The following is a 12,985-nucleotide window of genomic DNA, read 5'->3' on the forward strand; positions in this document are numbered from 1 at the left end:
TCACAGCATCTGCAGTTCTTTCAGTTTTTAACAAATTGGAAGATACTTTTATTTATTTTGACCACAATTTTCTGGAAAAAGACCATTTTGGACGAACAACTTATAGCTGTTTCAGTGGAGCAAAATTCTGCAACCGTATAATTGGAAAATCATTCATGTGCCTGGCAAAGAAAAAGTTATAGCAATCTCTTTATCAAAAGGATATATGAAAGAAACCAAGTGCTGTGATGACCGTGAACCTATGTAAAATGTTGTTGCTTTGTAATTCATTGTATGTTTGATGTTAGTATTTTATAACTGTTAATGTGACATAGAAATAATGTTAAGGTAATTTTTGATGGGTAATGAAAATGCCTCTTAAAGATACGTTTTCATTTCTTTGAGACAGGTGTGATATAAGCTTTGATTTATATTTTCATGCAATTTATTTTAAAATTTTGGATTATGAACTTATGACATGTGAGTTTTGGTCTAGTGTATGATAATAATAGTCAGTATTTCTGGAGCCATGATTTTAAACCAGTATTTATCAGAGCGCAAATGACTGGGTAATCCTGGAATGATAATGTCAAATTATTTGTATTGTGAGAGCTTTATGTTTGCAGACAGCAAATATTGAAAGGTATTAGCTTGCTTTTGGTTGAGTAGAATTAAAGATTAATTTTTGTTCGGGAAACCCTAGATTGGAAACCTTTGGACTCAGTTCACAGAAATCTGATTGAGGTTAGATGTAAGAACATTTTTCTTCTGTGGAAAGGAATTAGTTCAGAACAATTAGGAAATATGTTACCCCAGTGCAGGTTTTTAGTTTGAAAATTCTAGACCAGAGCATTTGGTTAAAACTGTGAAGAGGTTATTTGAAGGTAAGAAAGTTTAAAGTCAAATGAAAACCGAAAGAACTGCGGATACTGTAAATCAGGAACAAAAACAAAGTTGCTGGACAAGCTCAGCAGGTCTGGCAGCATCTGTGAAGGAAAAAACAGAATTAACGTTACGGATCCGGTGACCCTTCCTCAGAATTGAAGTTTCCTCAGAAGTTTAAAGTCAGTTGTGTCAACAATGAAGCAAGAGGCTATCAAGCTCCCAAGACTGGGAAATTGAAAGCTGTAGTTAAGTCAAATCTATAAAAATGGTAGAGAAGGGAACTCTCCCTTTGAATATTATAAAGTGAGGGTGTTGGGATAGATGAACTTTTGTTCTGCCATGTGCTTTCAAATCTTTTAAAATGTGTTACATGTAAAAAGCTTAACTTTTTCCATTTTATCTTTTTAGTAATACTTCTGTTTGAATATTAAAGTGAAATTTGTAATATTGTTTGCTTATGCTTCAATGAAAGACAGAAACACTCAAAAAAAAAAGATTTATTAAGCCAAATTGACTTGTTGAGTAGTAACACCAGCTGCGATCATAACAGTGGACACAGACCGATTGCTTCAATATCTGAGTCATCAATGATGCTGAACATTGCACAATGATCTTCGAACATCCCCACTCCTGACATGATGATGTTGGAAAGGTCATTGTAGATGCTCGGGCATAGAACACTACTTTGTGGAATTCCCATTGCAAAGTCCTAGGACTGAAGTGATTGATCTCTACCAACCACAAGTCTGTTCCATTGTTTGAGTCATGACTCCAAACAGCATTATTATCCGAGTGATTGACCATAGTCTTTGCAATATCCAATGCTTTCACGTATTTCTTGATTTCTCAATTCTCAAGGAGTGAATTAAATTGTGTGAAGACTGGTAACTGTGATGCAGCGGACCTTGGCAGGAGTTGATATAGATCATTCTCTCAGAACTTCGGTTTCAAGCCTTAGCTTTATCATTTTACGTTGATGATAGTGGCCTCACCCATCATTGAAGGTGGGAAGTTAATGGAGCCTCATTTTCCAATTTGTCCTTTAATGGTTCATTAGAATTCATGATTGGATATGGCAGGACTGCAGAACTTTGACTCGATATGTTGTTTGTAGGAACGTTTAGCTGCATTGCATGCTGGCTACACCGTTTACTGTGCAAGTAGTTCTGTGTCATAGCTTCACCAGGTTGACATCTTATTTCTAGGTATACCCTGTGCTGCTCCTGTCATACCCACCTGCTGTCTTCATTAAACTTGGGTTGATCCTCTGGCTTGATGGTAATATGGATCTATGGGAGCTATGCTAGGCCATGAGGTTATAGGGTGTGGTTGACTACAATTCTGCAGGCTCTGATGACCATAGCATCTGATGGATGCTGAGTTTTGATTTGTTAGATCTGTCAAAGTCTATCCCATTTAACACTGTGGTGGTGCCACGTGGCATCCTCAATGTTAATGTGAAACTTCATCTCCATAAGCATTTTGTGATGGTTACTTCCAATGCTGTCACATCCAGATGCAAGAGGTAGGTTGGTGAGGAGGAGTCTAGTAGATTTTCCCTCCTTTTACTTCAGTCAGCACTTCCAAAAGTTTAAAAAAAAAGATTCAAAGAAATAATACCAAGACTGAAAGGATTTACTTCGTAGGGCAAGCCGAACAGCCAGCAAAACATTCCTTGTGAAAAGCAATGGATGACGAATGAACTGACAATGATTTAAAAGATAGTAATAGGATTTGATAATGTAGATGTGTAAAAGTCAAACACCTAGGAAGACTTAAATAATAGTTTGACAAACCCAGTTGGGAATTCAAGAGAAACTATTTTACGTGAAGAATGGCAAGATTATGAAATCTGGTACTATGAGGAGTGGTTGAAGTAAAGAGCATAGGTGCATTTAAGGGGAAGATAGATATGCATGTGGGGGAGAAAAGATATCCAAGGATGTACAATGGCATTGGACAAAGTAGATTGGAAGAGGGCTCATTTAGAAAATAAAGGTCAGTAGAGACCACGTGGGCTGAATGAGTTCCATTGACCATACAGTACAAGTCCATATAAATATGCGGACCTTTACCAAATTGACACAATTATTAAAAAGGCAAATTTGACCCTCAGTTTTAGAGGTATATCCTAGAATGTGGTACGTAGTACCTTCATAAAACACTGCTTACACGCTAAATTGAGTATTGTGGCCAATTCTGGGAAGCACAATTTAATGTTTTGGTAGAGTGGATGGAGAGAATCTTGTCTCTTTTGTGGAAGAGACTATCAATGTAAGGTAACACCAAGAAATTGAATAGGAAATTCAGAAGAACTGCATTTTCAAAAAGAATGATGAGAATGAGGAGCTCACAACCACTGGGACTAGTTGAAGCAAATATTATAATACCACAGGGGCGATATACAAGCACATGAGAGAGAATGGAGTAGAAGGTTACAATGATAGTTAGATGTGAAAAGATCTGAGAAGGCTCAAGGAAAGCATAAATTCCAAAGTAGACTGGTTGATCTCAATAGCCTGTTTTTGTGATGTAAATCCTATGTAGCAAGGATGAGAAAACCTTAGTTAGGGTCCATAGAAGACTTGTTGAAATCTACCAGGGAGGCAAATACTTCAGTTATGTGGAGAGAGTGCAGAAACTGAGATTTTTCTTTTTAGAATAGAGGAAGTTGGGGAAAGTTTTAATTTCTGTGGTCACTGTCATTAAAGGGTTTAATAGAATAATTAAAGAAAAACTGTTTTCAATGCCATTTATCTGAGGGCTCCAAACTAGTGGAAGTAACAGAAACAAAAGGGTAATTTGACGAAAGGAAAATCAGCAAATTGTTAAGATCTGGAATGCACGGCTGAATAAGTGGTAGAAGTGGAACTTTCACATGGAAAATGGTTAACTATTTGAAATGGATAAAGAAATGCAGGGCTCTGGGATGAGAGCAGCATACCGACTTGTCATTCGATTACTTTATTAAAGATACTGAGCCAAACGGTTTCCTTCTGCGTAATATCAATCTACAATTCAATAAAGACTATACATATTCTGTTGGATCTTAAAAGTACTCAGTCCTGCCTCATAATGTAATCCTTTACATTGTACTCAATATTTTTCCACAAAAAGTTAGTTAGTGGCATTTGTAAAATATGCATTGACTTGCGTTCAATTTGTGCTGATGGACTCTCTTCAGAAGAATGTGACTGAATTGGAATATTGCCCTGAAACATCCATTGCATCTGACTCTTTACCTGACACTTTTCCTAGGTGACACCTCTTCAGGTGTCAGTATAAATAATGACACTCAGTCGATTCTTATAGCAAATCACCACCAAAGCCAAGCCTGACCCTTTTCCAAGCACCATGTTTAATCTTACACATTTTTCAACAGAGATGCTTTGAGTGCAATTAGAAATGAGTTCTCACAGATTTTGCTATCTTTCTGTCTGACTCATCAGCAAACTTGGAGGTAGAATCTGGCCCTTTCATTATCTGTATGGTTCAGTATGATGCCGTAGAAAAAGAGAAAGAAAGAAAAGAAGAGTGATTAAAAAAAAATTAAAAAAAACACCTTTCACATGCTCAGAATGTCCAGAATTTATTTAACAATCAAGCAAATGCGTTTTGAAGTGTTGGAAGTGTAAATATCCATTGACCTACCGTATGCAGACCTTTTTGCAGTGCTATAGCATAGTTGTCCCAGTGATATTTATTATTGTTTTGCTCTTTAACTTAATTATATAAAATTATAATATTATACTTTGCAAATATTTCAAACAAATATTTATTTCCTCAATTATAGCGGTCAAACACTTATCCTTTGTGAACAACAGATGGCAGCATTGTGTCAAAGTGGTTTCCATAGCAACCATAATTTTCTATGTTGGTTTGAGATCAGAGGAAATTTTTTAATACAATTCAACTTGATTCCTAGGTTCAGATAGGTACAATTTCAAAATTACATTTCACTGACATTTTATGAAGTTGCCATTTCATCCTCCTCCTTTATTTAAATCATCATGGTCCACACTTTGATGTATTCAAGATATTTTTCCACAGCTGGTGCTTTTTTTTTATTACTGTCAGTTTCTATTCAAACAAACAGAAATCAAGCTCTAGCACCCTAATTTGGAAAATTCAAGATCATTCAGAGATTCCGGACAAATGTGAGGTGATGCGTTTTGGGAGGTCGAGTACAGATGGAAGTTATACAGTGAATGGCACAACCCTTAGGAGTATTGATATGCAGAGGGATCTGGGTGTGCAGGTCCACAGATACTGAAGGTGGCGGCACAGGTAGATAAGGTAGTAACAAAGGTGTATAGCATGCTTGCCTTCATTGGAAGGGTCATTGAATATAAGGATACACAGTTATGCTGCAGCTTTACAGGCCAATTTTGGACCACACTACCAGAAAGATGCGGATGCTTTGGAGAGGGTACAGAAAAGGTTTACCAGGATGTTGCCTGAAATGGGGGCTTTTAGCTATGAAGACAAGTTGGCTAGATTGGGTTTGTTTTCACTGGAATGCAGGAGGTGGAGGAGCGACCTGATAGAAGTTTATAAGATTGTGAATGGCAATGGATAGAGTGGAAAAAATGAGGCTTTTTCCCAGGGTGGAGGGGTCAACTACTACGGGACGCAGGTTCAAGATGCAAGGGGGGAAGTTTAAAAGAGATGTGCAATACAAGTTTTTCGCACAAAGAGTGGTGAGTGCCTGGAACGCGCTGCCAGAGGAGATGGTGGAAGTAGACACGATTGCAGCATTCAAGAAGCATCTGGACGAATACATGAATAGGAAAGGAATAGAGGGATACAGATCCTGTAAGTGAAGACAGTTTTAGTATAGATGGGCAAAATAAGAAGGTGCAGGCTTGGAGGGCTGAAGGGCCTGATCCTGTGCTGTATTGTTCTTTGATCATCTATCATATATAAAGAACAATTTAATAATTCAGCTTACTGTATTCTCTCATACTGTATATAAGGCTTATTGTGGAATTGTATATAGTGACTTCTTATTGTGGTCAGTGAAGAACAGATGTCCTCTTTCCGTACATTAGTTTGAACTTAGCACCTTCTGTAGGGAATCTGTTAAAGCTATGCACGTGGCATGCTAGAGGGAACCTGATCAACAATTAGTCTGAAGAATTCTCACAGATGCAAAGCCAGAAGTAAAAATCAGAAAACAGAAATGCACTTAAATCATTGGATCACACACAATGTCAAAAAAAAGACTTCATAAATAAATCATAAAATTGAAAAATGCATTCTTTTCAAAAATCAGCAACCATAAGACCATAAGATATAGAATTAGACCATTTGGCCCATCGAGTCTGCTTCATCATTTGATCATGGCTCATATATTTCTGAACACCATTCTCTTTCCTTCTCCCCGTAACCTTTGATCCCCTTATTAATCAAGAACCTATCCATGTCTGTCTCAAATACACTCAATGATTGGCCTCCACAGCCTCCTCTGCGGCAATGAGTTTCACAGATCTGCTACTCTCTGGCTGAAGAAATTCCTCCTCACCTCAGTTCCAAAGCGTCATCCCTTCACACTGAGGTTGTACCCTTGAGTCCTAGTCTCTGTTACTAATAGAAACATCTTCTTCATGTCCACTCAAGGGGGAGGCAATGGCCAAGTGGTATTATCATTGGAATGTTAATTCAGAGACCCAAATAATATTCTGGGGACCCACATTCAATCCCTCCACAGCAGATTGTGCAAATTGAACTCAGTAAAAAATCTGGAATTAAGAGTCTAATCGTGACCACAATTCCACTGTTGATTGTCCATCCTGGAAAAGGCCATTTTATCCTTATTCACTTCCTTCTGCCAGTCAGCCAATCCTCAATCCGTGCCAGTACCTTGCCCATATGTGCTCTTATTTAGCAGCCTTATATGCAGCACCAGGTCAACGGCCTTCTGGAAATCCAAACAGATCACATTCATTGGCTCTCGTTTGCCTCATTTGCTGGTTATCTCCTCAAAGAATACTAACAGGTTTTGTCAGCCATGACCTCCCCTTGATGAAGCCAAGCTGACTTAAACCTATTTTACTGTGCATTTCCAAGTACTCCTCAGTCCCATCCTTAATAATGGACTCTAACATCTCACCAATGACTGAGTTCAGGTTAACTGACCTATAGTTTCCTGAATTCTGCCTCCCCCCTTCCCTTCTTAAACAGGGGTGATACATTCGCCATTTTCCAGTCTTCTGGGACCCTCCCTGGCTCCAGTGATTCCTGAAAGATCACCACCAATGCCTCCACGATCTACTCACCTATCTCCTTCAGAATCCTGGGGTCTAGTCCAACTGATCCAGGTGGTTTATCTACTTTCAGACCTATTAGGTTCCCTACCACTTTCTTGTTAAAGATGGCCACTGCACTCATCTTTGCTGTCTGACTCTCTTGAAGTTCTCATCTGCTTTTGTTTTCTGAGAAAATTAGTCACCATCTTTGAAGAAAATTTTTTTTAGCAGTAAGTAAGACATAGTACACTGTTAAAATTTCTGTTACTCTGTACTGAATAAAGAGTACATTTGAATTGATCTTTACAGCTTGAACAATAGGTAATTTGTTTAAGTTCATACCACATCAATAATTCTACGTTTTTTTCTATAGAGGAGACAGCACACCATTTACTATACCAGATAGCTCAGGCAGAAACTCTCATATTTCCTCATTTAACTGTGCTTTTGACACAAGTCATTACTACCAATTTCAGTGAATAAAAGTGTTGACACCCCAGCCATTATTGGTGTTATAAATTCTGTGCCATGAAAATGAACCAGAAGACCAGTACTGTTTCTGGGAAGTCCAAATACATACTAGATTTGAATATTTAAAACAAGTCATCAGAATTTGTCATATAACTATCCCTCATTTAGCATGCTTAATGTGCCCTGAATAAAATGACATACTAAGCAAAAATAATGGGCTACTTCCCTGACCTGTAATTGTTACATTGGAGCCTATATATTAATGTAATATTTTTAACGTATTTACTTATTCATGAGTTTCTGTGTATAATTAATAAATGTAACAATCATGGCTTACCGAATATGCATCAAATAAGAACTTTTGGATGATTAGTTGCAGGTTTCTATGAAATATAAAACCACTTGCCAAACTATTGAAACTTTGTTGGCTGCAATCCATCTCTAGTGAGGTAGCTGAACTTCAAGAGATTCAGTAGAGGTGAGATTTTTGACAGGACTAGGGAATTCTAGGACTTTGGCCAAAATCATACCTACAGCTATTTTGACTGGGAGCCTTGGTGGGTGTAAATTTTGTCCACCCTAAAAGTTGCCACAATGTCAGACAGGATGGAGTGGCCAAAATGGTGCCCACCTAAGGGTCAATGTTTGAATCTGTCATCAGAACACCAAGGTCAAGGGAACAGCTGGTTAAAATTGCAGAGATGGATGAAGGAGTGTTTTACCCGTGTCATAATAACCACTCCTCAAGATGTCATTTTAAATAAGGTAACCTACATATGACTGTAGATACTGTAGTGAAATCAGAAACATACAGAGTAATGATTGATCAACAATGTTCCTTGACTCATCCACAGTAACTTCGGTAACTGGCAAAGTCTCCTTCATCAGTACCTTCCAAGCCAAAGGCTTCGAGCACTTATGTCAACAAGGACAGCAGACACATGCTAACTTCACCAACCATACTTTCCCTTTCAAGTTCAAGCTCAAGCCTGATTTGGAACTAAATTGTCAGTCCTTCATTATAATTGGGTCAAAATATTTGAACACCTGTCCAAAAAGGAGGTATTGTTGCTACACCTACACCACGTAAATTAAAGTGGTTCAAGAAGGTAGCTCATCTGCATCTTCTCAGGGCAATTAAAAATGGTCAACAAATGCTGGCCTTGCCAGCAGCGCTCACATCCCATGACAGATTTTTTTTAAAACAAGGATATGTTGACAATGATTATCAGTTAAAAGACTTTGTTTGGCAGAAAAGGGGATTTTTAAAAATTCACCTTGTATTTCACAAATGAACTGACCGTCGTACTGACTATTACATGAAACACAACATATCATCCATGAATAAGCTAGCAATAACAATTCTGATTGCATATTTTATGTATGTTGCAAACTTACATTGTTTTCTGTGCCTTCAAAGGAAAAAAGTTATCTGAAAATACAACATTAATGCTTGGAACTGATCAGAGTAAATTTTGGAGTCAAATTCCTAAAAGAACAAATCACTTAACAGGAAACTGTGAAATGTATGTCACTGATGTGGCTTCTAACTTAACCTCTTTGTGAATTGATGTTTAACGACATACAAACAAAACCCTGCCTCTAATCCCCACCTCCTTGACCTGACACAACCTGTCCATCTTCTCTCCCACCTATTTGCCCCTCCCATCCCACTGATCAATCCCCACCACTCCCTACCTGCATTCACCTATCACCATCCCACTTACCTTCCCCAGCCCCACCCCGTTCTCTATTTATTTCCCAGCTCCCTTCCCCCTCCCCCATTTCTGAAGAAGGGTCCCAACCTGAAACGTCAACTTTCTTGTTCCTCTAATGCTGCCTGGCCTGCTGTGTTCCTCCAGCTCCACACTGTATTGTGCAAACAACTCAGGGTAGCTTCCACTTACGTGAGCCCCAAATAAATGATATGATACTTTTCACTGAATTATAGAATCCCTAAAATGTGGAAGTAGGCCATTCAGCCCACCAAGTCCACGTAAACCCTCTGAAGAGCATCCCACACAAACCCACCCCCCTACCCTATCCCTGCAACCTTGCATTTTCCCATGGCTAATCCACCTAGCCTGCACATCCATGGATACTATGGGCAATTTAGCCTGGCCAATCCACCTAATCTACACATCCCTGGTACTATGGGCAATTTAGCATGCAAGCCACCTAAACTGTACATGTTTGGATGGTAGGAAGAAACCAGACCAGCGGGAAGAAACCCATGCTGACATGGGGAGAATGTGCAAACTCCACTCAGACAGTTGTCCAAGGCTGGAATTAAACCTGGGTCCCTGGCACTGTGAGGCAACAGTGCTAACCACTGAGCCACTGTGCTACCCCTTATCATTGACAACCGAGATGATGGGCTAGAAGCAATAATGAAGGACGTCACTAAGGCTAAGAAGAGTAAAAGAACAAAAGAATATTAAAAAATGTTGCTGCTAAATTTAGGCTTTAAAAGTTTCAAGTTGTCATTTTCACCGCTTTTCTGCGGCAATAAAGTAGTTTTAGTCTGCTTCATAGTTGTTAAGGAAATTTCCTTATGACTTTACCGTGGAAAAATCTTTTAAGGCCAGAAGGGAAAGGAACAAGAAAATAAATGCTATGAACTGACAAAACTTTTCCTAATTCTATTTTAAAGATAAAAATCACCTTTTATGCAATATTATTGATTTTACATTTATGAAACAAGACATTACAGGTATGTTGGGACATTGTAAAACTTCCAATAATGTTTTGTGGAGGATGGCAAATTATAAGACCAGATTAATAGCGTATAGAATTTAAAATAGAGTTCTTTGAATTCCTGAATAATGCACACAGAATAAATACATTTTGAGTATTACTTATTAATTACTGGAGGCAAACCTTACACCTTCATTATCATCTCTTCTTCAAATTATGAAGCCAGTTTTTGGTCCAATCATTTTGCTATGAGTTTTCTTTAAAGTTTTACCCGTGAATTTTTACCTAATACTTCCTTAAAATTTATGACATTGCCTTCAATTACCAGTTTAGCAGCATCTACAAGAAACTGCAGTTAATATTATGAAACATGAGATTGGTTTTCTACAAATTGAGAGTTTTTGCTACAGGGCATCACATGCCAGAAATAAATAAAAAGAATTCAACTCTAGAGATCAGTGGACCGCAAAGCAATTTTTTATTACTTGTAAGTATTTTGCTAAATTAAAAGTGCTACATAAAAGTAGGATATTATCTTATGCAAACGAGATTCCTGATCTACAATTGTGATATGCAAATCTCTGTGACACGTACATAAGCTATAAAATGTACCTCTTACAGTTTTGTAACTATCTCAATAGTGTTAACTTGATACTGATTTCAAACTAAATTGATATTATTTGTGTTTATGTATGCTGATATTTGCACCCTCCGGCATGAGGTGACAGGGTATTTTTGAAATAATACATTTAAGATTTAGATTTAGATTTTACAGTCACGTGTACTCAAGTTTAGAAATGCAGGGGAGTACAGTGATAAGTGTCTAATATCACCACAGACAGTGCCATCTTAGGTACAAAGGTACCTAGATACAAAAGCTCAGGTACAAGGTAGTAAAAGAAACAAAGATGAAAAGTTAAGCATTACAGGCTTTCATAGAATAAGTGGAAAAATAAAGAAATAAGGTAATAGTTAACATTAAAGTCCTTCTTAATATAATCCAGAAAAATAAAGGAAGACAGTTAAAAATTCAAGAGTCTTTGATGAGTGCTTGCTGGGGCCCCAATCTCCTTCGCTTATCTCCGTCTCCGTGAGACCCCAGCTGCCTGTTCTCTCCGCTACCGCAGATACTGCTTACTCTTCCTGCATCGGGACATGATGCCATTGCCACTGCTGCTGCCACTGAAGTTGCCACCTCCGCGATCTCCTCCTGTTACCTCTGGAACATGCCCGGGCAGGATCTGTGATCACCGGGAACGTGCTGGGCCCTACTTTTACCGTCGGCCGCCTCAGACGCTGGCTGAAAAACCAATACAGGCCGCTGAAACACAGTCATAGGTGGCCGATAAACTCCCACTCTGGTCCGGAAGACTACCACAGGCTGCCAAAAAGCTCCCACACCGGACCTAGAGAACACCTCGCTGGGTCTGCGAGGCTGGGAGAGGACAGAAGAAACACAAAGAGAGAAAAAAAGAGAAAGAAATGAACAGAATGGATGAGTTCTGGCTGAACCATCCTACTCTGCTGCTATCAAAAGGACACCCATACATGAACAATTTCTTCCAAAAAAATTTAACATCAAGAAATTCTTAGAACATGCTGAGGAAGACAAACAATTTTCATTTGTTCTTTAGTGGAATTGATTCCCATCATTCCCGAGACATTCCATGTATACGTTAAAAACAAGAGGATAACCAGGGAGAAGGTAGGACCATTCAAGGTTAAAGGAGGGAACTTGTGCTTGAAGGCAGAGGATGTGGGCGCGATCCTAAACGAGTACTTTGTGCCGGTATTCACCTAGGAGAAGGATATGGAGGATAGTGAGATTAGTGTGGAGCATACTAATATGCTAGGGCATTTTGAGATCAAGAAAGAAGTGCTGTTGGGTTAATGAAGAGCATTAAGGTAGATAAGTCCCCAGGGCCTGATGATATCTATCCTAGGTTATTGAGAGAGGCAAGAGAGGAGATTGCTGGGGCCTTGACCAAGATCTTTATATCCTCGCTCGTCACTGGAGAGGTCCCAGAAGACTGGTGAGTAGCTAATATTGTTCGTCTGTTCAAGAAGGGAAATAGGGATAATCCAGGAAATTATATACTGGTGAGTCTCTCATCAGTGAATGGGAACATATTGGAGAGAACTCTTAGAGATAGGATTTATGCGCATTTGGAAAAGCATGACCTAATTTGGGAGGTCAGCATGGCTTTGTGAGGGGCATATCATGTCTTACTGAATTGATTGAATTTTTTGACAGTTAATTGATGAGAGTAGGGCAGTGGATATTGTCTACATGGATTTTAGTAAGGCTTTCGACAAGGTCCCTCATAGTACGCTCATCCAGAAGATTAGGATGCATGGGATCCACGGTGACTTCGCCATTTGGATTCAGAATTGGCTTGCCCATAGAAGGCAGAGGATAATGGTGGAAGGCTGTTTTTCAGGCTGGTGGTCCGTGACTAGTGATGTTTCACAGGGACCCCTGCTGTTTGTAATATTTGTAAATGACATGGATGAAAATGTAGATGGGTGGGTTAGTAAATTTGCAGACGATACAAAGATCGGTGGAATTGTGGATAGTGTAGAAGGCTGTCACAGGATACAGTGGGATATAGATCGTTTGCAGATGTGGGCAGACAAATGGTAGATGGAATTTAATCCAGCTAAGTGTGAAGTGCTGCACTTTGGAAGATCAAACTTTAAGGAAA

This window comes from Rhincodon typus, chromosome 12 (genome assembly GCF_021869965.1).
Source record: "Rhincodon typus isolate 14 chromosome 12, sRhiTyp1.1, whole genome shotgun sequence".
In the NCBI taxonomy this organism is placed as follows: Eukaryota; Metazoa; Chordata; class Chondrichthyes; order Orectolobiformes; family Rhincodontidae; genus Rhincodon; species Rhincodon typus.